Source organism: Zalophus californianus, chromosome X (assembly GCF_009762305.2).
Source record: "Zalophus californianus isolate mZalCal1 chromosome X, mZalCal1.pri.v2, whole genome shotgun sequence".
Classification (NCBI taxonomy): domain Eukaryota; kingdom Metazoa; phylum Chordata; class Mammalia; order Carnivora; family Otariidae; genus Zalophus; species Zalophus californianus.
The window spans coordinates 96361932-96388157 of record NC_045612.1 but is presented as its reverse complement, the minus strand read 5'-3'; the positions used below and the strand labels follow the sequence as shown (position 1 = coordinate 96388157).

The 26226-nt window shown below is 41.4% G+C and overlaps 1 protein-coding gene across 1 annotated transcript in view; it reads left to right on the top strand.

Annotated features, from left to right (window-relative positions):
- The window catches only part of SYTL5 (synaptotagmin like 5), a 254902-nt gene that overhangs the window by 1046 nt on the left and 227630 nt on the right, over positions 1 to 26226 (top strand). The window lies entirely within an intron of this gene.

Sequence of the window (26226 nt, the reverse complement as noted above, 5' to 3'; positions counted from 1 at the left end):
TAATTATTGCTGTTGTCTTTGCTTAAAAGTAGCAGAGGAGAGAAATCTGGAATGTGTGTGTTTCTGGCTCCTGTTGACAACTGAGTGCTTTATTATCAGTATTGTTTGGTTTGCTGCAATGTTAACAGGTGGTCTTAATTCACAGCACAGAATTCTGTTCTACACAAACATCCCTGCTGATATGGGAGGAAAGTATTTACCTCCCCCACCCCACCCAAACCTTGTCTTTATCCTGTTTTGTGGGAGAAGGATGGGTGGGGAAGCTTGTCTGGCAGTTGATTGAGTGGCCTATCATAAATTACTCTTTGCTGAAATGTCATTTGGTCTAGTCTGTGATTCTAGAAGAGAACTCCCCCCCCCCCCGCCCCCCGCCCTGCCTTGGAAGAAAAATAAAACTTTACATGTTTCGTCAGATCACAGGAGTAACTAGAGTTGGATGGAAACTTCCATGATCCTCTCTTCCAAAACTCTTTATGGGGAGCCTCCCCCAAACTGAGAGGTTTCCCTCCTCGCTGATAACATGACTCCTCTCCTGGGCACATCTCTATCTCGGCACTTACCATCCTATGATTCCTGCTGTCCATACCAGTCTCGCTCAAGAGAGGAAGCCTTCTTGGAAGGCAGGGGTAAGATTTTGTTCAGCTTTATATCCCTGGAGCCTACTAAAGTGGGGGTCTGTTAAAAGAATGAATGATTAAATGAATTCAGCAGTGTGGACTGGGTTTATCATTCCTTGAACACCCCCTGGGCGTGCTTTTTCTTCATTCCTAGAAGAAATTCCTTCTAACTCAATAAATCTCAAAATGTGGATCCTCAGACCACACTGTGTTCTAAATAAATGAGTGACGTACACGGAAAACATATGTTGTGATTTTTTTTTTTTCCTCTGCAAGTAACTGAAAAGCCAACTAAAGGTGGCTCTAACAAATAGAGAAGCCTTGACAGGTGATCCCTGGAGTTGGTGGCCCAACGGTGTCAGGGCTCTGGGTCAGTGACTTCCGCTCTAACAGCTCCAGACATTACATCTTTAGTCCATGTTCAAAGGCGGGGACACAGGCAGCGGAAAGGGGTAGAATAATTTCCCTCACGCAGCTTTCTTTTGTTAGAGAAGAAATATCTTTTCTCAACAGACTTTTTCTTGTGTTTCATTGGCCAGAGCTGGGCTACATAGTGGTGCTTAGAGGCCGGGACACTGAGTATCAGGCTTTTCAGCTTCTGTCGTGGGAAGGAGACTGGGGAGAGGGAGATTGGAGATGGGTTTGGGGAACTAACTGGCAAGCCTGCTAGTCTGTCATGGAAATGGTTCTATTTTAACTAGTGACAGTATTAATGATTGGTCCAAGTAGAAAATTAAATATTAATGTAGCAAAAGCACATTCAGAACACGGGTTCCTACCCAAGATGTATGGTGTTTTAAGGGTGCTAAATAATCACTTTTGTGGAGTATGTTAACTTTTAGAGACTCCAGGTAAAAAAATACACACAGCACACACACACAGCTCATATAGTTTCCATTAAGTATGGGTCAGATCCTTCAGTTCCTGGAACAGCATAAACATTCAGTAAATAGTTGTCTAGTGAGTAGACTATGGAGTTTGGGAGCCTCACAACATCACAGGGACAAGTGGAAAGGGCTTAGCATGAAAAAACTAATTAGTGGTCTGGTACCTATGCCCTGAACAATATAGGTCAACAGATTTTCTTTGGGGGCCTTCTCTATATGGGTACTGTGGAAGATTTACTACCAAAATGTTCAGGATGATCCTAGTACAAAAATTTTTAAGTTGATGCATGAAATAAAGCAAGCATGTATTACTGCCAACTTTGATTCCTGGGTCTCTTTCCCAGTAGGAGTCCTGAAAGATTTACAGAAGGACTAGGTTTGGAGACATAATGATGGGACATCAGCTAAGCGAGTATCAAGAGATGGAAATTTAACAGTTGAAGGACTCTGTGTCTTAGGTTTCTCACCGGTCAAAAGAATGAAGCAGACTATCAGTAGTTCTCAAACTTTGTTGTACTTAAAAAAAAAAAAATCACCTGGAAAGCTTTTTAAAAATCCAGACTTACGGGCTGATCCTCATACTACTTAGGTTGGAACCTCTGAGAATAGGACCCCTGTATCAGGATTTTTAAAACTCCCTAGATGATTCCAATATGTACCTGAGTTTGGGAATTGTATTAGTTTGCTAGGGCTACCATAACAAAATACCCCAGACTGGGTGACTTCAATAACATTTTTTTCCCCCACGGTTCTGGAGGCTAGAAGTCTAAGATCAAGGTGTAGGCAGGGTTGGTGTCTTCTGAGGTCTCTCTCCTTGGCTCGTACGTGGCTGCCTTCCCGCTGTTTTCACGTGGTCTTTCCTCTGTGCTTGTCCGTGTCCTAATTTCCTCTTAAGAGGACACGAGTCATATTAGGGCCCACTTATTTGACCTAATTTTGCCTTAATCACCTCTTTAAAGGTCCTGTCTCCACATACAGTCACATTCTGAGGTACTAGGGGTGAGGACTTAACCGTATGAATTTGGGAAGGGGACACAGTTCAGCCCACAGCAGGCACCACTGGACAGGTAGAGCACTTCTCGAACTTTAATGTGCATGCACGTCACCTGAGGACCTTTAGATAATTTGGATTCTGATTTAGTCTCGTTGGGGCCTGAGAGTCTGCAGTTCTAACGAACTCCAGATGAGGTATCAGATGTGGTGTGCAGAGAGTAACATGGTTCTGTCTAGATGAGTGGTTCTGAAGCTCTACCATGCATTCGAATTACCTGGAGCACTTGTGAAAAGCAGATTGCCTGGTGCTGGCCTCGGAAGTTCTGATTCCCTAGGTTTGGGGTCGAACAAGTCCTCAGGTGATGCTGATGCTGCTGGCCTAGGAATGGTACTTTGCGAACCACATATCCCTGACATTTCGAGACTATGTGGGATTGGGTGAGTCTGGTTCATTACACACATCACTGTATGTGGTATTTGCTATCCTAATTGCTGATAGTGTTGTACCTTTGCTTTTGCCAGGCTTAATGACTTTTTCTGCTCACAGGACAAAGGATGAGGAAATGGGAGAAACTGCTACATTGAAGTCTCTCTTAATCTCTTACACAAATGGAGGTGAATGAATATGGAGACTATACATCAGCCCATTTGTCTCTATTTGTGTTTCTTCTCCAGTCCCAGAGCTAAATTATAGCTTGCCCTTGTACCAGCTCAAAGATGATTTTACACGGCTGGTTCCTTGTGATTTTTTTTTTTTTTCAAGGATTAGCTATGGCTGGATCAATAGGGGCATTGGAAATTTCTCAGCACACATTAACATAGCTGTCTAATTTAATCACATTGTTTTTCTTTTTTTTAAATAATTTTTTATTGTTATGTTAATCACCATACATTACATCATTAGTTTTTGATGTAGTGTTCCATGATTCATTGTTTGTGCATAACACCCAGTGCTCCACGCAGAATGTGTCACATTGTTTTTCCACATGAGACCAACAGTGAGCTACCTCACACAATATCCCCCTCTCCAAAACAGAGAAAATAGTTTGTCTTCTCTTTGAGAGTTAAGTCAGTAAAATTCACATTCTGTGGATATTATTATTCACTTGTGGGAGTGAAACGAGACTGTAAATATGAGATTAGATGGCTTAGAAACATCCAGAACTTTAAGCTAGTGATCTGGGTATAATATTAAGAATGTCATTATATTTTAGAAAGTAGAAATCTGTCAAAAATAAAAATAGCTAAGATTAAGAATTCCTCATATCAGTGAGGTCATATGATACATGTCTTTCTCTGATTGACTTATTTCACTCAGCATAACACCCTCCAGTTCCATCCACAAACTGAGGGTTGCTGGAGTGGTCGGGGGTGGGAGGGATGGGGTGGCTGGGTGATAGACACTGGGGAGGGTATGTGCTACGGTGAGCGCTGTGAATTGTGTAAGACTGTTGAATCACAGATCTGTACTTCTGAAACAAATAACGCAACATATTTTAAGAAAAAAGAAAAAGAAGAAGATAGCAGGAGAAGAAGAATGGAGGGGAGTAAGTCAGAGGGGGAGACGAACCAGGAGAGACGATGGACTCTGAAAAACAAACTGAGGGTTCTAGAGGGGAGGGGGGTGGGGGGATGGGTTAGCCTGGTGATGGGTATTAAAGAGGGCACATTCTGCATGGAGCACTGGGTGTTATGAACAAACAATGAATCATGGAACACTACACCAAAACAAATGATGTAATATACAGTGATTAACATAACAATAAAAAATTAAAAAAAAATAAAAGCTATATAGTCTCCAACTTAATGGTTCAACCTAGGATTTTTTGACTTGATGGTGCAAAGGCCGTACACATTCAGTAGAAATTGTGCCTCAGATTTTGAATTTTGATCTTTTCTCGGGCCAGTAGTAGGCAGTATAATCCTTTCTCCTGATGCTGGGCAGGGGCGGTAAACCACGACTCCCCATCAGCCACACCATCACCAGGGTAAACGACCCATACACTTGGAACCATTCTGATTTTCACTTTCAGGACACTACTCAATTACATGAGACAGTCAATGCTTTATTACAAAGTAGGCCTTGTGTGAGATGATTTCGCTCAACTGGAGGCTAACCTAAGTGTTTGAGCACGTTCAAGGTAGGCTAGGCTAAGCTACGGTGTTTGGTAGGTGAGGTGTATGAAATGCCTTTTCAATTTAAGATATTTTCAACTTCTGGTAGATTTATTAGGACGTAACCACATCATAAGTCAAAGAAGATATGTATTTGTTTTGTTGCTGACTATGGTGTGTTAGTCATTACCCACAGTATCTCACTTAACTCTTCTAACAAACCTCTATCGTGTGTGTGTGTGTGTGTGGTCGCTGTAATAATGCTGTGTAGCAACCAACCACAGAATCTCAATAGCATATGAAAATATGCATAAGCATTCATTGCTCATGTGTCTAGAGTCAGCGGGGGTTTGACTAGACTGCTTTGCTGATCTTGGCTGGGATTACTCACATGTCTTGGGGTTCCCTGGATATTGGCTGACGTAGGCTAACCTTGATGGGAGTACCTGGTGTGCCTGAGCTCTCTTTCACCTGTTTCTCATCCTCCAGCAGGCTTCCGGTCATGCTCTCAAGGCAGAGCAGAGGTGCAAGTGAGAAAAAAATGGAAATATACAGGCTTCTTGAGGCCTAGGCTCATAACTGGCATATTATCACTTCTAGCTTATTCTGTTGGCCAAAGCAGGCCACATGGTCATGCCCAGAGTCAGAGTGCGAAGGCCTTATGGAGTTACCTGGCAAAAGGCATAGATGGAAGGAGGGGTGAAGAATATTGGTCATTTTTGGTAATCTATTCCTAGAGGAAAAAAGGAGGTTCAGAGATAATAAATGTTCAGATTGTTCAGATTGCATTACTTAGAAGAGATGAGGCCAAGACTCAAAAACAACTTTGATGCCAGAGCTTAACACTCTTCCCTTTATAGCACATTGCTTTTCTTCTTTATATTGTGTCCTGTTTAGAGAAGAACTGTGTCACCAGAAGGTATATGGTTAGCTTAGAGGATAAAAAGTTCTCTTTGTATATTAAGTCACAATCATGCTTTTATGTACATATACACACATATCTATACACATTATATTTTTCTATTTGCTCAATTTCAATGTTATGGTTTTTTTGTTTATTTATTTGAGAGAGAGAATGAGATAGAGTACATGAGAGGGGGGAGGGTTAGAGGGAGAAGCAGACTCCCTGCTCAGCAGGGAGCCCGATGCGGGACTCGATCCCGGGACTCCAGGATCATGACCTGAGCCAAAGGCAGTTGCTTAACCAACTGAGCCACCCAGGCACCCTCAATGTTATGTTTTTAATTTTTATTAATGTGCTCTCTCATGTCTCTATATGAAACAACTGAAATATTTCCATTTCAAACCTAAAAATGGATTCGACTTGCTGCCCCATTTACTCTGGGGCTGTTATCAAAAGAATGGGTCTTGCTAAAATATTTCCCCTACTTCTGACATTTCCAAAGTTCTGCCAGGCATATAAGGCCTCTATTCAGAATGTATTTGCTGATGGCATAAGTGTTTTGAGTTTACCTTCAAGGATTTCACACACTTTTCCACCTTCATCGTGAGTTTTGCTACCAATTGGTGGTGGATCTCCCAGCGCTGTCTAGGGGAAGAAGTTGTCTGTTATGTTTCAAGCCTGATTGTCCGACCCACCAGATGACACAAGCTCAGTTGTAGAGATGGGTGCAGTAGGCTCTCAGAACCCAATGCCCTTAAACATTTGAAGTGTATAACAAACTGTGTTTCTCCTGATTTCATGCTCAGCATTCAGTCTCTTGATTCCCCATGTTCATTGCCTTCAGGGAGAGAATAACCTGGTTAATCTGTCTGGTCTGCCTGAAAGTTACATTTCTCACTGTAAATTACTAAGCCACCACTCTGGCTTTAAACACTTATTGAGTGTTGTGGGGGTGAGTCAGCATCCAGCACCTTTGAGCCTGATAAATGCAGAGACACTGATAAAATCAGTTCTCCAAAGTTATACTGCTCAATGCCAGGCCTGATGATGATGATTCACCAAAGTGAATTAACAGTAGCTAGCATTTATTAATCATTTTCTGCATCCCAGACACTGTGCAGTTTTACTTACATGATCTCATTTAGTCATCATAACAACTCTGTGAGTTAGTACTTTTATTTCCATTTTACAAATAGGAGGACGGAGGTATAGATTAAAAACTTACCCCAAAGCAAATGGTTACTTTGGCAGAGCCTTCTAGTGGCCACTCATGGTCCTTTCTCACGTTCTCCCTTAGTGACAGAATCTAGTTTTATTCCTGGTGGCGATGCATCCAGTGAACAGTCTCTGTTAGCCAGCATCTCTTGCACTGAGGTGTGATCTTGTGACTGAGTTCTGCCGGTGAGCTAGAATCGTTGTGTTGTGCAGGACTTCTGGGAAGCCTATGTATAGAGAGTTGACGCGACTGGGAGGGAGGCCCTTCTATACTTTGTTTCCTCCCAGAACGTTCCACCTAGAATGGAGGCATGATGGCTAGAGACTTCTTGGACTATGGAGTGACTGCTTGGATGTACGCCAGCATTGAAGTTGTTGGAATAGAAAGGTAAGAAGGAATCTGGGCCAGTGATGGCACCATGGAGCCATTGTGCCGGCTCCATTCCAGAGAGGCATGCCTGCTTCCTGAACATACTAGTGTTGTCTTTGCAGAGGTAGGAATGGCTACTGGGTACGCAGTGGACTGTGTTTACACACTGAGTGCCAAGTGCCTAATATTTGCACTGTGATATCCATGTGTTTTGAGTTCCATCTCTGCTGCTTACTAGGAGTGTGTGTTGGGTACGTCTTGTGCCTCGCTGTATGGCCTTTCAGCCTGCCTTTTGGTCAAGCCATTGGTCCAGGAACCAGTTTCATAGGGGAGTAACCAGAGAGTACCTTGCCTTAGCCTCACAGTGAATATTTCACTTTCTACCCCAGGACTTCTTCGATGTTTCAACACAGAGGCCCGTTGGAACCCCCTGGCACCCAAGTGTGTATATTACGGAATGTGAAGGAGTTAAAGGCCCAAGAGTCAATATTTGACTAAATGTGGGATGGGAGCCAGGGATAAATGTTTCCTTTTTCCATCTAGATATTTCTGAAGTGCATTTTAGTATTGTTTGCTTCTAAGAGTTTCTCAGAGGGTCTAAGCAGGATTAAGTCCCAGTTGCCTACAGTTGTGGCCAACTCAAAATGTATACTCCTATGTTTGTTTTCTCTTTTCCTATTTCCTTTCCTCAATTACCCACTTCTGTTCCCTGGAGTCACTTTCTAAAATAAACTACTTGCATTCAAATCCTTGTCTAAGGCTTTGAATTCCGGGGAGAATTCAGGTTAAGACATTGTATTACCCTCAGTTAAGATGTACTGATAAAACTTTGGCACTTGCTGACACTTTTATGCCCCTTATGTGATGGAGCAGTACACTGTCTTTGGTGTACAAAGATGATAATATGTTATGAAATCTGATGGTATCAAGTATTGGCATGGGCATGGATCAATAGGGATTGATAAATCTTGTTGATGAGAGTACACATTTGGTAAAGCCGTTTTGTCAAAACAAAAAAACAAACAACTTGACATTATCTCGTGAAGTTGAACGTCCACATACCCCATGGCCTAGCAATTTCATTTCTAGGTATAAACCCTAGAGAAATTCTTCTGCATGTGAACCAGGAACTCTCCTTAGGAATGCTCTTAGCAATGTGGCTCATAATAAAAAAATATATATACTGGAATAACCTAATTTTTCACTGACGAGAAAACAGGTAAATTTAAAAATTTGATATCATTTCACAATGGAACAAAAATGAATTAACCATGATTATATGCAAGAACGCGGATGCGTATTAGAAGCAACTGAATGAAGAACTGAGTCACCAAAGACTTCATACAGTTGGGCATGATTTTTACAAAGCGCAAAAATAAGCAATACTAAACAGTACATTGTAAGGAATTATACGTATCTGAGAAACTATAAAGCAAGGTAAACCTAAAATTCAGGCTAGCACTTTCCTCTCCTGGACAGACAGGAATGTGATAAGGTAGGAACATACGGTAGATACACTGGTGTTAGTAATATTCTAGGTCTTGAATTGGGTGATGGGGTCATCGGGACTCATTGGTATTCTTTATAATTTATTTAAATGTGACATAGATTCTTGTGTATGTATCAAATATTATATAACGATTTTTATAAAGGGAGACTGCCACTGGCAAAGATGCTGTACTGACCGAGCATGGCCTCGGTGAGCACCTGCTCTGGCTCTTGCTCTGAACTAATGGTTCTCAGAGTCCGTGTTCTTCAGCATGTGAGGTATTTTTTTTCCTTTGTGGTCTCAAGTGTACTGTAATCAATTAGGATGGCAATGCACAAGATTCAGTTTTCCTTATGGCCATTAAGGGTCACGTCCTCTAGTATATTTAAAGAAGAACAGTCTGTGGTGTCCTCTCTGCTCCTGCGTCCACTTGCCTGTGGTTCCTGTATGTCCTGAGGCTCCCCCGTGCTCTTTGCCGTGCCCCATCCAACTGCCATTTTATTGCTGGCCTCACACAACACTCATGGGCTGCAATCTCCCTTGTTTCTATGGGTGTGTGTGTGTGTATTGGGAGGTAGTATTATGGTAGGGAGTGAGGAGACTATTAGTACAATTCTCTTGATAGTTCAAACTTCAACTATGACGGTGAGGTGGTAGCAGATTTTAAATTCCAGGCTAGGGTTTATAACCTTTAAAACGTTTTTGTGCCATCGACCCTTTGATGAAAGCTACGGCCCCCTTATCAAAATAGTGGCTTCAATACATAGAATCAAACACACTGGATTACAAAGGAAACAAATTTGTGACCTGGTAATATATGTACTTATTTATTCACTTGTTAAACAACAAGCTCTCGTGGTGAATCTAAGGAGCACCCAAATTTTAAAGTGGTGATGAGCATAAAGGTTATTTCACAGTGTCTGCAGTAATCATAATGTGACATGAAAACATCTGTGGTTTCTATTAGTGACAAGTCATAGGTGCTAATGTTATTGTGCTTGGTTGCCTACATTCATATTTGAAAGAAATAGACACTTTCAGTTAGAGATCAGTGAACATAAGAAAGTAATTTTTTTCCCATCCAAGTTCATGGACCCTCTAAATTCTATCCATATGCCCTTGGGGGTCCATGGACCCCAGGTTGAGAACCTGGCTCCAAGCAAACCAGAGAATTGCAACAGATGAAGGAAGTAATTTTAAAGTGAATACCCAATACTATCTAAACCATAGTCCACAAGAAAAGCACTTCACTCTAGCTCTTCATGGGTGTTGGGGGAGACATAGTCTGTCCCGATTCCCATGCTTATGTCACAGACCTTTGAGAGGAACTTGCTTCTTAGGTGGCCTGCACATGAGTCTCCATACTTCCGTTTAGAAGAACTGCCTTCTTCTCAGACGAGGTGTGCTTCCCCTTGGATTTATCAGTCCCCCTTCTCTATTTTCCCCACTTTGAATAAGTCCCTAGTGACCCCCACATGACACCATAGGGTGGCCTGTGGTTCCCTGCGTATTCTCTCCTTGAGGGCTTTTTACAGTCGCGGTGAGTTATAGTGAGCAAGCACAGGCATCCGTCTTAACTCGCCAGTAAAAACACTTCTTCTCAGAGACAGCCCAGTGTGAAAACATAAGGAAAAGGAAGCATTTTCCCGACTGCTTCATAAATTAAAAGGCTGCCCAGGTGTGTAGTGACGCTTGTATTGTACAATTATGCAGATCAGGGATAGTTCTTTATTCATCCCACAGCCCCTTTCAAATGGGCTCATTACTGAGCTATAGACTTTTTAATGTCCGTTCTCTGAGCTACACAGACACCTGGCTCCCGTTTGAAATTTGTTTGTACAGTCTGATTAGGTACTTAGATAATATCATTTGTATCCCCCACAATACCGACTGATTGATTCATTCATGATTTATTTTAACTATTTTTTTGTAAGTAATAATGAATTTTTAATAAACTATTTTTTGGAACAGTTTTGATTTGTGACTATAGTCCAGAGAGTTCCCATACACCTACACTGAAATCCCTCCATTACTATCTTACATCAGTATGGTACATTTGTTATGGTTAATGAACCAATACTGGTGCATTATCATTAACTGAAGTCCATGCTTTATTCAGATTCCTTAATTTTTGCCTAATGTCCTTATTCTGTTCCAGAATCCCATCTAGGACCCCACTTTATATTTTGTTGTCATGTCTCTTAAGCCTCCTCTTGACTGTGACAGTTTCTCAGAGTTTTCCTTGTTTATGGTAATCTTGACAGTTTTGAGGTATATTGGGCAGGTGTTTTTAGCATGTCCCTCAAGTAGGATTTGTCTGATGTTTTTATCATGGTTTGACTGGAGGTATGGGTTTTTGGGAGGAAGACCACAAAGGTGAAGTACCACATCCTATCCAGGGTATATACTGTCAGCATGACTTATTGTTGTTGATGTTGACCTTGAACACCCGGCTGACATAGAGTTTGTCAGGTTTCTCCATGTAAAGTTACTCTTCCATACTGTGCTCTTCAGAAACAAGTTACCCTGTGCAGCCCCCACTTAAGATATGGGGAGTTATGCTCCATCTCCTTGAGGGTAGAATATCTACATAAATTATTTAGAATTCTTCTGCACAGGAAAATTGTCTCCTCTCTCCCATTTACTTATTTATTCACTAATTTATTTATATCAGCATGGGCTCATGGTAATGAATTTTTAATAAAATAACCCCAATCTTATTTATGGCCAGTGGCATGAATTTCTCTACCTATGGTTAGCCCTATAGTTTCTAAGCACAAAAAAGAGTAAAACAAATGGTTACATGTGCATTTTGTTTCACTATTTGTCTATCTTTCCATTTTGGAGTCAAATTTTTGGTTTAATTCTTAACTGAAAGAATAATTCAGTAATTTGGTAAAAAAAAATTCAACTATCAAAGAGCACACAGTGAAAATTAGGACGACTTTTTATCATATACCCTTGTGTCCCTCTTCAGAGGCATCTTCTGTTAACTGTTACTGATACTTTCCCAGAAATTTTTAATGTGTATATTACCATATATTTACTCTGATCCTTTAAACTCTAAGGAAAATGGTCAGGACAGGGATAATGCAAGAGAAGAAAGAAAGGGGAGGGCAGGAGCAGACCAAAGATGGTTAAGTCAGTCCTAGAATTCTGAATGCAATCCCTACATTTGCTTGGAAAACAGTTCGTTCATCCAATTTTTTCTCTGATGGAGTTTTGTCCCATGTGTGCATTTTAACCCTTGATTATCAAGCAGGGTGGCTGTATCTGTCGTTTCTTAAGTGAAAACAACCAAATTCTCTCTGCCTAGTTCAAGCAGAAGGGTTTATTTGAAGGTATTAGGTGATACGGGGTTTCTGGCCCCACTTTTCCCCACCTCTACCCATGCCTTTTGGACATGTGACTTTGCAGTTTTTCTCACTAGAGGAGAGTATTTCTATGTCCCTTGAGTCTGAGGTTGACCACGTGACTTGCTTTGACCAGTGGAATGTTAGCATATATGTGCATAGAGGCTTGCAAAAGCATTTGCACGTTTACGCTTTTGCTCTTGTTTGTCATCTGCAAGAGGACGCGCCAAGGCTAGCCTGCTGGCAGATGAGAGACCTGGGATGCAGAGCCAAGTCATTCCAGTTGTCCCAGTTAAAGCTCTCCTAGACTGGCTCCCAGCCAATTGGCCCCCAGACGTGTGGGCGAGCCGAATCGCAGCTGGCCACAGTCCCACGAACCAGCCCAGTCCAGCCTAGCCCATCTGAACCCCGCAGATTCATGGGCCAGATAAATGCTTATTTTTGTATGTCACTGAAATTTTGGGGGTTCTTACGCAGCATTATCGTGGCAATGAGTAACTAATACTGGTAACTGACAGAATCCACGGGAAGGCCAGAAACCTGGTTTGGATGATACTTGGCCAGGAGAACTGCCAACCCCACGACAGAATGCCGCTGGCAGAAACTTCACTCCTGCTGGCTCAGAGTACTCAGCACCTAGGCTGCTACAGAACAGAAAGAACCCTCAGCAGTGTTCTTCAGAGGAGCCGAGTACCTCCTGCCCGTTACTTTTAAGAATCACTGATATCCCTCACAAAGTTTACTTCCTCCTTTCTGTCTTCCTGTGGCACGTCTGAGTGCTAGAATCTAAATCGCACCTGGAACCTTAGCTGCGAGGGAGTCTGGAAGATGTGCTTTTCGACTCTCTGGCCTCTACAGTACTTGAGGACCTGCTAGAAGGGGTTTGGAGTAAGTGTGAATGAGTCCCTCTCCAGTATCTGCCACAGAGGCAGAGAGAAAAGAACTCGGTATCTTGATCCTGATTGCTGTCTGTGCATAGGGACACTCGAGGTGTTGACACCCTCAAGACTTGTAATCTCAAGGAGAGGAACCTTGGATCCTTTAATTGCTCTCTACCAGACTTGTGGTGGCAGTTTTAGCTCCAGGAAAGCAGTTTGGTTCTGCTATTGTTGACTGAAGGTACTCCCTGCCTTTTCCTCCCCTGACATCTGGCAGAGCGGCATGTGAATAATTCCAGGTGAACCAACACTTTATATTGAACACTGTGAACAAGGAGTTTGACCCAATTTCACTTTGTCTGTAATGAGTGAGAAGCCACAAGCAAAGGCATATAGAAAATCATGTTCATGCTCTCCTTCAGCCAACTGGTATAATTGTTAGTCACTGATGGTATCGTATACATTTCTACTTTTGTCTGTACCTTTTGACCTGCCTGGAGGACGTCCCTGGCTCTCTCTATACATCTTTGATCTACCATATAAAGGCTGACCTAGACCAAGGTAAAGCTTGGCCATAAATCCAGAATTTTCCTGGTTTGTTCGGCCTTTGCTCACTGCTCCCTCCGTTGAAATTCTAACACATCTCTACTTTTTGCATCTAGATTGGGCGGTTTGTGCCTTCGAGATACCTACTCACAGCTAAAATGTTAGCCTCTAGAGGATTCAGAAAGACTCACTTGTAATTCTGTGTATCCTCAGCCCCTACATCAGTGTCCTACAGATATAATGTTGATATCCTCAGTTGATGGCATGTGATGCCTGGAATCTCCAGCACAGAGCTGCAGAGTTTGGGCAGCAAAAGTCCTTGCATTTCCCTAGAGCTTCCTGCGCTGGCATTTCTGACTTCTGGCTTCACCCTTATTTTTTAAAGGGGTTATATGATCCCTTTATTACAAAGAATCACGGGATTTGTTTATTGTTTCTTTCCAGTAATGGAGAGGAAAGGTCTTTGCTCTCCCTGGTCTTTTGTCCCAAATGCCTGCTTATGCTTTCTGTGTATGAGGTACTGAAGTGGTGTGCCCCTTGGCTTGTGGGCTTGGCTGATGACGTCACTGAATCCTCACTACGACCCTAAGAGGCTGGTGCCATTATTATGCCTATTGGGAGACGAGGAAACTGAGGCATGGAGAAGTTAAATAATCGAATGTCACAAGCTGTTAAGTGGAGGAGCCAGGATTTACACGGGTACTTTCCAGCTTCCAGGTCTGTGCTGTTAACTTTTTTTTTTTTTTTAAGATTTTATTTATTTGAGAGAAAGAGAGCAAGCGAGCAAGCACACGAGCACGGGGGTGGGAGGGTTAGGGGCAGAGGGAGAGAGTCTTTAAGCAGACTCTGCGCTCAGTGGGGGCTCCATCTCACGACCCTGAGATCCTGACCTGAGCCAAAACCAAGAGTCATATGCTCAACCGACCGCGCCCCATGTGTTGTTAATGTCTACACCACCCTGCCTTTCTGGCTGCCTGGTTGGTGTCTGTTAGATGAGCCTGTAAACCTCAGAGTTTCCAAAGTTAGAAAGTTTGAGCAGATGGAAGAGATTGCTAATCTAGGAACTTATGTCAATTCTCATTGTGCTAACCAAGAATCCTAGAACATCCTCATGGTGGAAGAACTAAATGGGGGGAAGTTAAGTGTACTCTCCTAAAGCCACAAAATACAGGACTTCGGAAACATCCATGTCGTTAAGCTCAAATCTGGTCTAGAAGTGAAGGCAGAGCCAGGATGTGAATCTGCACCAAGTAAAGCCCAGAGGCTGGAATGCTGCCATTGCCATTTATTGGTTATAACACAGGTGTGTTACTTGGCCTCTCCCACGGAGCGCTTAGTAAATGCTACCTAAATGTTAGCTATATTATTTCTATACCACAGTGTTTCCTCAGCCCTCTGTCCTTATAAAAAAGCATAGTGTGATTAGCTTTTTTTTTTTTTAAAGATTTTATTTATTTATTCATGAAAGACAGAGAGAGAGGCAGAGGGAGAAGCAGGCTCCCAAGGAGCAGGGAGCCCGATGCGGGACTCGATCCCAGGACCCTGGGATCATGACCTGAGCCTAAGGCAGATGCTTAACCATCTGAGCCATCCAGGTGCCCAGTGTGATTAGCTTTTACATTGGTTAGAAAGCTGCCTGCCTCCGCCTTGCACCTCGCTGAATTAAACATGTTTGTAAATACGAAACAGTGATGATGAACAAATGGATACCCCAGAAGCCTAGATGGTCAGGGTGACTTTGTTTCCTTTGCTAATAGAATGACAAGCTGGAAGGAAAAAAGTGAGTCACTCTAGCGTTGAAATGCTATCAATTTGGGATTTGTTTTATTATTTTATGACTGTTGCTTGTTTCCTGTTGCTATCCATTTCTTGTTCTTTGGGGGAACAACGGTCTTTTTTTGGCTCTTTGAATTTCATAGCTGCGACATCCCCTTCAAAACACATTAACCAAACCTTCCGCCCTTCCTACCGCCTCATCACCTGAGATCTCAAACACCAGAAATCAAATTTCCAAAATTGTCCAGAAGTATTGGATGTGCAAAAATGCTGGCGTGTGCTTTCTCTTTGGGCTTACTTCCTATGGAGGGTTCAACATGGCATTATCATGGGGGCATGAACATTAAGGGTGTTTGTGGTGATTGTCACCTCCCCTCTCTTAAACTGTTGTTGGCTGGAGAGCTTCTGTGGTGAAGATTCTCACATTTTCTGCCATTATGAAAGCCAAGTATTGGGGGAAAATTTTCAAATGACCATAAGACAAAAATATTAGGACTTAACAGCTGATGATCCATTTTATAGGGGAGAGTTGGAAGTAATAGTGAGTAAATATTGCCCGAGGGAAAGTGTGGGTGTACTTTACAGAGCGTTTAAATACACATTCGCTTGGTACTCTGCCTTACCTGGGACTATTGAATGCGTTTTCCTTCTGTACACATTTGTTCTTACCTCATGTGCCTTCTGGCAACGCCCTGATTACCCTTGGAAACAAAGGCAGCTCTTCTATGATGTAATTCAAATATGTCTAAGTTCTTTGGTCCTTAGAGATGGATGGAAGCCCAGCATTACCTCTCCCTTTAATAAGCCGGAAACGTAGTTTTTTAGGATGCTGGGAATCCGTCTCCTTTCCCAGTATGCTTGAGGAGGACTGGCTGTCATTACGTGTGTCATAAATTTGTTGGGATTGTCTCTTGTCCCCTCACGTGGCTCAGCGCGCTTACCAGCTTCTCTCTCAGCCCCTCTGCTGCCTTTTCACTGGGCTTCCATGCTGCTGCCTCTTCCCAGTCCATCTCGTCCCCGCACTACAGACTGAGCATTCTTTCTTAAAACCCCACTTACAGAAACTGTCTGGTTTAAGGCTTAGAGATGACATGAGGGAAGTACAGTGAGGAAAGGAAATTTTACGAAATTATTTTAATTCCAGCATAGTTAACATACAGTGTTATATTAGTTACAGGTGTCCAGTCTAGTGATTCAGCACTTGCACACGTCACCCAGTGCTCATCGTGGTAAGTGCACTCTAGCTTTCCTTCACCTATGTCATCCACCCCCCCAACCTCCCCTCTAGTAATCGTCAGTGTGTTCTCTGTAGTTAAGAGTCCACTTCTTGGTTTGTCTCTTCTTTTTCCCTTTGTTCATTTGTTTTGTTTCTTAAATTCCACATATGAGTGAAGTCATATGGTGTTTGTCTTTCTCTGACTGATTTCACTTAGTATTATACCCTCTAGATCCATCCACGTTGTTTCAAATGGCAAGATTTCATTCTTTTTTTTCCCCCAGGAATACATATTTATTTTTTATTATGTTAATCACCATACATTACATCATTAGTTTTTGATGTAGTGTTCCATGATTCATTGTTTGCATATAACACCCAGTGCTCCACGCAGAACGTGCCCTCTTTAATACCCATCACCAGGCTAACCCATCCCCCCACCCCCTCCCCTCTAGAATTCCCAGTTTGTTTCTCAGAGTCCATAGTCTCTCATGATTTGTCTCCCCCTCCGATTTCCCCCCTTCAGTTCTCCCTTCCTACTATTTTCTTCTTCTTCTTCTTTTTTTTTTTTTAAACATATAATGTATTATTTGTTTCAGAGGTACAGGTCTGTGATTCAACAGTCTTACACAATTCACAGCGCTCACCATAGCACATACCCTCCCCAATGTCCATCACCCAGCCACCCCATCCCTCCCACCCCCCACCCCTCCAGCAACCCTCACTTTGTTTTCTGAGATTAAGAATTCCTCATATCAGTGAGGTCATATGATACATGTCTTTGTCTGATTGACTTACTTCACTCAGCATAATACCCTCCAGTTCCATCCATATTATGGAAAATGGCAAGATTTCATTCCTTTTGATGGCTGCATAATATTCCAGTGTGTGTGTGTGTGTGTGTGTGTGTGTGTGTGTGTGTGTGTGTGTGTGTGTGTGTACGTACACCACATCTTCTTTATCCATTCATATGTTGATGGGCATCTTGGCTCTTTCCATAGTTTGGCTATTGTGGACATTGCTGCTATAAACATTGGGGTGCACGTACCCCTTCGGATCACTACATTTGTATCTTTGGGGTAAATACCCAGTAGTGCAATTGCTGGGTCGTAGGGCAGCTCTATTTTCAACTTTTTGAGGAACCTCCATACTGTTTTCCAGAGTGGCTACACCAGCTTGCATTCTTTTTTAATGGCCGAATAACATTCCAGTGTGTGTGTGTGTGTATCACATCTTTATTCATCTACTGTTGGACACCTGGGCTGCTTCCATAATTTGGCTATTGTGAATAATGCTGCTATAAACTTAGGGGTGCAGATATACTTTCAAATTAGTGTTTTTGGACTCTTTGTGTAAATACCCGGTAGTGTGATGACTGGATTGTAGGGTAGTTCTATTTTTAATTTTTTAAAAAGATTTTATTTATTTATTTGACAGAGAGGGACACAGCGAGAGAGGGAACACAAGCAGGGGGAGTGGGAGAGGGAGAAGCAGACTCCTTGCTGAGCGGGGAGCCCGACGCGGGGCTTGATCCCAGGACCCTGGGATCATGACCTGAGCCGAAGGCAGACACTTAATGACTGAGCCACCCAGGCGCCCCTATTTTTAATTTTTTGAGGAGACTTCATACTGTTTTCCACAGTGGCCGCACCAGTTTGCATTCCCACCAACAGTGCAAGAGGGTTCCTTTCTCTCCACATCCTCACCAACACTTGCTGTTTCTTGTATTTTTGGTTTTAGCCATTTTGACAGGTGTGAGGTGATAGCTCATTGTGGTTTTGACTTGCATTTCCCTGATGCTGAGTGATGTTGAGCATCTTTTCATGTGTCTGTTGACCATCTGGATGTCGTCTTTGGTGATGGGGGTGCCTGGCTGGCTCAGTTGGTAGAGTGAGTGACTCTTGATCTCACAGTCATGAGCTCAAGCCCCACCTTAGATGTAAAAGAAAAAAAAAAGAAGTAGGAAGTCACATCTTTGAGTCTGAGGGTATTAAAGCTTTAGGACATACTTCAAACTTTATCATGAGTCCTTCCCTGACTGCTCCCTATAAAATAATAACATAGTACCCCTGACCTCTTTTCTACTTTATTTTCTCTCTTTCGTCTGGAGTATTACATTGAAATATTACTTGTTTGTTTACTGGCTGTCCACCCTGCCCCGAATAGAATGTATATTTCACAAGAGCCGGGCCTTTGCCAATTTAGTTCACTGATACATCCCTGGCACCTAGGACAGTGATTAACATATAGACAGCACTTAATAAATATTTATTAAATGAATGATCGTACAGATTACAAATTGAAATCAAAGTACATTTAGTTCTTTTCCTTTCTGTTGGCTTTTGTGAAAGCATAGGAAACTTTTTGGCAAGTGAATTGATTATCACTGGTACATTGGATACTGTGGTTTTGTAACTCCATTGTGCATGTTAGTAATGGCCATCTCTTCGCTATTCTAAAGTTCTCCCCGTGTGTTATTTGTTTGTCTCCAGAATCCCTCTCTACCCTGAACCTTATCAATCTTTGTCAACTTTGGTAATTTCTTTCCGGCCAGGGGTATCCCCGATTTCACATTTGTAATTTCCAAATCTTTGTTTCTTTTCTCTCTCAGACTCAGTGGTCCCTGTGTAATAGCTGCTCTGTCACATTTTCACCAGTAGATGCCAGTATCTGATATGACTTAGTAGAGACAGATCTACCACTTATGGAGGATCCTTTTTCTGTAAAATGTTCTGCCTTTTGAGAATTCAGAAAAAGCAAAACATTCTCTCTGCTGATAGGAAGATTTTGTTGAATCTTATTGGTCTCTTAAAGGATGGCATGATGGGAGGTGTTGTATTTCTGAACAGAAAGCCCTGACATCATTTCTCTTACATAAATAAATGCAAATTCTTTATGGAATCTTTCCAATGGATATGTCTACACACTATAAAGCTTTCAAAGGTGTACTTCAAGCACCCCAAAAGGCCATTCCCTTTCTCAAATATCCAAGGAACTCTTCCATATATTTGGGCTAGTTATCAACAAACCGACAATTATGATTCCTAGTTTGCATCTTTGTTTTAGACAGCTTTTTCAAGGCTCTCTGGTTTGGGGGAATAGTTTAATGTAAGGTGAGCTCAGCCAAATTGAGGCACTTCGAAGAATGAAAGGGGTTGCTATTAATAATGTTACCAGCACAATAGGCATAAACCAAGACTGTTCCAGGGACACTGAGATGTATAGTTCCCCTAGTTGGGTGGGACACGTGAAGGGAAACTTTCCAATGACAGTAGCATTTGCCTAGGAGACATCAAAAGTATATGTTGTCTTTCACTACAAGTGGTCCTGCCCACTTTTTTCTAGACAAAGAATGTGAACTTTGAATGACCTAGAATACTAGACCTTTCCTTGACCTGACTGAAATGTCTTTATTGACCAGTGAACAAGGGTACCTGTTTTACCTAATTGTACTGACACCTAAAGACTTACTCTGTCCTATCCTAAGCGCTACCTTTGAATTTGATCCTTAATTAGCATAAGCCACCATGAAACCCTCTTCCTAGCACTTAAAAACTACTGATTTTATCCCCTGCTGAAATATTCAATGAATTCCTTTACTAGCATGATTTCCTTGACCGGCAAGGATGTTTTAAAGCCCTGGTCCTCTTTATTATCTGATGCTCACAGGAGTTCAACCCTTAAGGTCTTCTCTTTTACCCTTGAATTATTTGATGAGAGCCAGAGACAACCTGGCTTGTGGTACAGACTCTCATAACTTGATTTTAAAACTTCTAACTGTTCGACTGTATTTCCTCATGTTCACATCTCCCAAGGGATGGCAAGAAGAGGAAACTGCATGCCAGTATAAAAGGCATGGAAGTGTGTCCTTGCTCTCACTCTTCCTAAGATAACCAGTCTCTTGTCTTTCTAGGACTGGTCCTTATGAGAGACCAAAGCAGGTAAACAAAGGCAACCCAGACAGATAAAACACCTGTTTGGCTGTGTAGGAGGGAGTCAGTTGTATTCAGTGATACCAACCTGGCAGAATTAATTCAGAAGGGCTCTTTAGGTGTTCTCTTGTGCTTCCTCTGGACTCTGCTTCCCAGGATGCCCCATCATCCTAACTTTAATTGGAAGTGAAAGAAGGTCTGAAAATATGGCTGATCCTTAAAACAACTTTGGAATACTTTCAAAAATAGTGTCAGAGAATACACAATGGAAATGCCATGGTTGTACAGGTCTGGCTTAAACCTTGCATGAGCTGACTATAGAAAGGGAAATTGGATTTTATTACTTAAACATTTCACACATGTTGCCGAGAGGAAGTGAAAGCATTGTATTTATAGTTGTCCAGAATTTTCCCCTGATTTTTTTTTTTGACATTGCTATGCTGTATCTACCTGTCCACTGTGTATATACACGAGAAATACCCCAAGTTTTATGTAACCTGAAGCTTGTACAATTTAATTGGCTGCCTTTGAGAAAAAGATTGCAGAATAAATACCTCACACATTTAATCTGGCTAGTCTCCCTTGCCCAGAGAGGGAGGCCTCTCATCCACATACTCACTGTAGTCTCCTCCCTAGTACAGTCCTTTACCCCGGCGGTCGGCAGACTAGCTCCTGGGCCAAATCTGGCTCACCACATGTTCTTGTATTGGAACATAGCCACAACCATTCCGTTCCGTATCATCTATGGCTTCATTGGCACTACAGCCTCTGAGTCCTATAACTGCCACAGAGACCATATAGACTTGCAAAGCCTAAAATATTTACTCTTTGGCCAGTTATAGAAGTTTGCCAACTCCAGCCTTACATGGCAGTTGTGGGTTCCAGCTTCCCTTCTCTCTGAACTGATTCAAGAGAATCTAGAAGGACCATTCAGCATATCATGGTATGGGATATGGCCCGTTAGATAACATCAAGTAGCCAGACGCTCACGTTGGTCATTTGAGCTCATCCTTTAAGAAGTCCAGAAACAAATTTAATCTTCAATATAATAACTCATCCCTGGTTACTAGCACAATTATTTTTTGACCTTATTTTGTTACATTTCTGTTTTATACTTATCTTAGCATTAGTGATTTTTAGAACATGTTAATTCGTTTCATTTCTTATTTGGAAGGTAGAATTTAAGTGGTAAGTTAATATGATAGAATATCATCCTGCTTAATTGTGCTTTAGAGTATATGAAGCTGGGCCAAACTGCTATTTTAAAAAGCTACCTGCAGTTTGTGCTTATAATTTCCAGGGTGAAGACAGAATTTATCATTGGGATGTCTGAGCTTTTGTGTATGGGGAAAAATATCACTTTAATCCATCTCTTGGTTATTCATTGGCAAGGCCCAGACCCCATTATGCATAAAAATGTAAAATGCTGTCTTCGTTGGAGCAGGGTTTTGTCTCTGAAGGATTATTATGCTGTTAATGGACGTTTCTCCTTTTTCCCTTCCTTTAAGGGAAGTGAGTTGTGGGCCTAGGAATTTCTGGGAGAGAGTACAAGATAGAGCTCTATGATCTGAGTAGAAAGGGGCTTTCCTCCTCAACAGCAGGATCGCACACTGAGTGGCTAAAAGAGGAAGGGGGTCAGTATGAAACTCCGATGAATGGGCGTGAGCTCTGGGTTCTAGAAAAAAACATGTCTACAAACAAGTTCTAAAGTTTTCAAGATTTGGGTAGAATTTCCCCTCTGTTTATCACAAGGCTTTAATAAAGTTAGTGAAACAGTGGCCTGGTGTTTACTCTGCTTTAGTGAAAAATGGATGGGCCTGTGTCAGTGGTTTTGATCCAGTATTGTTGAGATAAGCGGAAATGAGAGCAACAGGTCAAGGAAAACTGAATGGAACAATTATAAGATGGATGGAGGTGACCTGTGGAGGATGAAAGAGGTGATCCTAGCAGGATCTAAGACAAGTGGCCCCTTTGGGGAACGTCAGAAGCATTTCAGAAGGGAGGTGGTTATTTCCTTTGGGTAAATCAAAAGGAATCTCAGACAGCTGGAAAACTAGAATTGCATACATAAAGCACTTTCACATACAGTTATTAGAATGGCTTTGGTGTTATGAATGAGATATGAAAAATTTTAACTGATTAGGTTTTGACCCTTCTAAAGAGGAAAAATGTGACAAGAATTCAGAGTTCAATTGGGTTGAGCAGAGATGACCTGAAGAAAGCTGCAAAAATAATTAGGATTCAGTGTCAACTTCTAGGGAAGTCAAACAGATAAATTACCTTAAGGTAAAACCTGAAACTGGCAGAGACAGACCCCCCCCCCAAAAAAAGTATTGAGTCTCCTGTTTCATAGCAGGTATAAAACAGGCTAAAGACATCTTACAGGGCCTCACACAGGATGATTACCCTAAAACTTGGATCTTGTATCCTGACTGCCATGCCTGTTTGCTGAGCTGGTAACCCCAGTTTCACTAGTTGGTAATCTCAGTATGTTTAAGCATTGTAATTGTGATATTGAGACAAAGAGTTATCCATAAATATTCATTTTTTTCCTTTTATAAGTTAACAGTCCCCCAGCTTTTTAGCTGGGCACAAAGATGTTCAGAATAAAGATTACATTTCCTAGCCTTCTTTGTAGTTTTCTTATTAAAAATTTTTATTTTTTATTACAATTTTTAAAATTTTAATTCCAGTATATTAACATACAGTGTTATGTTAGTTTCAGGTGTACAATAGAGTTGATACTTCCATACATCACCCAGTGCTCATCACGACAAGTGCACTCCTCAATCCCCAGCACCTGTTTCACTCATAACCCCCCACCACCTCCCTTCTGGTACCCATCTGTTTGTTCTCTATAGTTAAGAGTCTGTTTCTTGGTTTGCTTCTCTTTTTCCCTTTGCTCATTTGTTTCTTAAATTCCACATATGAGTGAAATCCTATGGTATTTGTCTTTCTCTGATGGACTTATTTTGCTTAGCATTATACTCTCTAGCTCCATCCATGTCATTGCAAATGGCAGGGTTTCATTCTTTTTATGGCCAAATAATTTTCCATTTGTGTGTGTGTGTGTGTGTGTGTGTGTGTGTGTGTGTGCGCGCGCGCACGCGCGCGCGCGCGCGCGCGCCTTATCCATTCATCTGTCAATGACCACTTGGGCTGCTTCCACAATTTGGCTATTGTAAACACTGCTGCAATGAACATAGGGGTGCATGTATCCCTTTGAATTAGTGCTTTTGTATTTTTTGGGTAAATACCCAGTTGTGATTAATGGATTGTAGGGTGGTTCTGTTTTTCACTTTTTGAGGCCTCCATACTGTTTTCCACAGTGTCTGCACCAGTTTGCTTTCCCACCAGCAGTGCAAGAGGGTCCCTTTTTCTCCACATCCTCACCAGTGTTTGTTGTTTCTTGTGTTTTTATTTTTTTTAAGATTTTATTTATTTATTTGAGAGAGAGAATGAGAGATAGCACGAGAGAGAAGAGGATCAGAGGGAGAAGCAGACGCCCCGCTGAGCAGGGTGCCTGATGCGGGACTCGATCCCGGGACTCCAGGATCATGACCTGAGCCGAAGGCAGTCGCTTAACCAACTGAGCCACCCAGGCGCCCGTTTCTTGTGTTTTTAGCCATTCTAACAGGTGTGAGATGATAGTGCATTATAGTTTTGATTTGCATTTTCCTGATGATGAGTGATGTTGAGCATCTTTTTATGTGTCTGTTGGCCATTTGTGTGTCTTCTTTGGAGGAATGTCTATTTCCATCTTCTGCCCATTTTTTAACTGGTTTATTTATTTTTTGGGGTGTGGAGTTGTATAAGTTGTTTATATATTTTGGATACTAACCCTTTATTCAGTATGTCATTTGCAAATATCTTCTCACATTCCGTCGGTTGCCTTTTAGGTTGGTTGATGGTTTCTTTCAGTGTGCGGAAGCTTTTTATTTTGATGTAGTCCCAGTCATTTATTTGTGCTTTGATTTCTCTTGCCTCAGCAGACATATCTAGAAAGATGTCGCTACAGCTGGTATCAGAGTAATCACTGCCTGAGCTCTCTTCTAAGATGTTTATGGATTCAGGTCTCACAATTAGGTCTTTAAAACCTTTTTGAGTTTATTGTTGTGTCTGGTGTAAGAATGTGGTCCGGTTTCATTCTTCTGCATATAGCTGCCCAGTTTCCCCAACATCATTTGTTAAAGAGATGGTCTTTTTCCCATTGGATATACTTTGCTGTTTTGTTAAAGATTAATTGACCGCATAGTTGTGAGTTTATTTCTGGGTTTTCAATTCTGTTCCATTGATCTGTGTGTCTGTTTTTGTGCCAGTACCATACTATTTTGATTACTACAACTTTGTAATAATATACCTTGTTGTCTGGCATTGTGATATCTCCAGTTCTCTTCTTTCTGAAAATTGCTTTGGCTATCTGGGGTCTTTTGTGGTTCCATACAAATTTTAGGATTGTTTGTTCTAGTTCTGTGAAAAATGTTGTTGGTATTTTGACGGGGATTGCATTAAATCTGTAGATTGCCTTGGGTACTGTAGACATTTTAACAATAATTGTTCTTTCAGTCCGTGAGCATGGAATGTCTTTCTGTTTCTTTGTGTTGTCCTTGATTTCTTTCATCTGTGTTTTATAGTTTTCAGAGTACAGGTCTTTTTACCTCTTTGGTTAGGTTTGTTCCTAAGTATACTATTATTTTTGGTGCAGTTGTAAGTGGGATTGTTTTCTTAATTTCTCTTTTTGCTACCTCGTTATTAGCATTTAGAAATGCTCTAGCATTGTAGCCTGCAACTTTACTAATTCATTTATCAGTTCTAGTAGTTTTTGGGTGGAGTCTTTCAGTTTTTCTATATATAGTATTGTATCATCTGCAAATAGTGAAAGTTTTACTTCTTCCTTACCAACTTGGATGCCTTTTATTTTTTTCTGGTTTTTTTTTTTTTTTAATTGCTTTGGCTAGGACTTCCAGTATGACATTGAATAAAAGTGGTGAGAGTGGACATGCTTGTCTTGCTCCTGACCTTTAAGGGAAAGCTCTCCATTTTCCCTCATAGAGTTTGAAGTTTGCTGTGGGTTTTGCATATATGGTCTTTATTATGTTGAGGTATGTTCCCCCTAAACCTACTTGGTTGAGGGCTTTTATCATGAATGGATGTTGTACTTTGTCAAATGCTTTTTCTGTATCTATTGAAATGATCATATGGTTTTTATCCTTTCTCTTATTGATGTGATGTATTACATTGATTGATTTGTGAATTTTGAACCACCCTTTCATTCTGGGAATAAATCCCACTTGATTTTGGTGAGTGATTTTTTTTGATGTATTGTTGGATCCAGTATGCTAGTATTTTGTTGAGGATTTTTGCATCTATGTTCATCAGAGGTATTGGACTGTAGTTCTCTTTTTTGGTGGTGTCTTTATCTGGTTTTGATATCAGGGTCATACTGGCCTCATAAAATGAATTTGGAAGTTTTCCTTCTTGTATTTTTTGGAATAGTTTGAGTAGAATTAGGTATTACTCTTCATTAAATGTTTGGTAGAATTTGCCTGTGAAGCCGTCTGGCCCTGGACTTCTGTTTGTTGGTAGTTTTTGGATTACTGATTCAGTTTCCTTGCTGGTAATTGGTCTGTTCAAATTTTGTTTCTTCCTGCTTCAGTTTTGGTAGGTTATATGTTTCTAGGAATTTAGCCATTTTTTTCTAGGTTGTCTAATTCGTTGGCATATAGTTTTTCATAATATTCTCTTACAGTTTGCATTTCTGTGTTGGTTGTTATTTCTCTTTCATTGGTGGTTTTTTTTTAGTCCTTTCTCTCTCTCTCTCTCCCCCTCTCTCTGATGAGTCTGGCTAGGGGTTTATGAATTTTGTTGATCTTTTCAAATAATCAGCTCATGCTTTCATTGATCCGTTGAGGTTTTTTGGGGGGGTTCTTCTTTA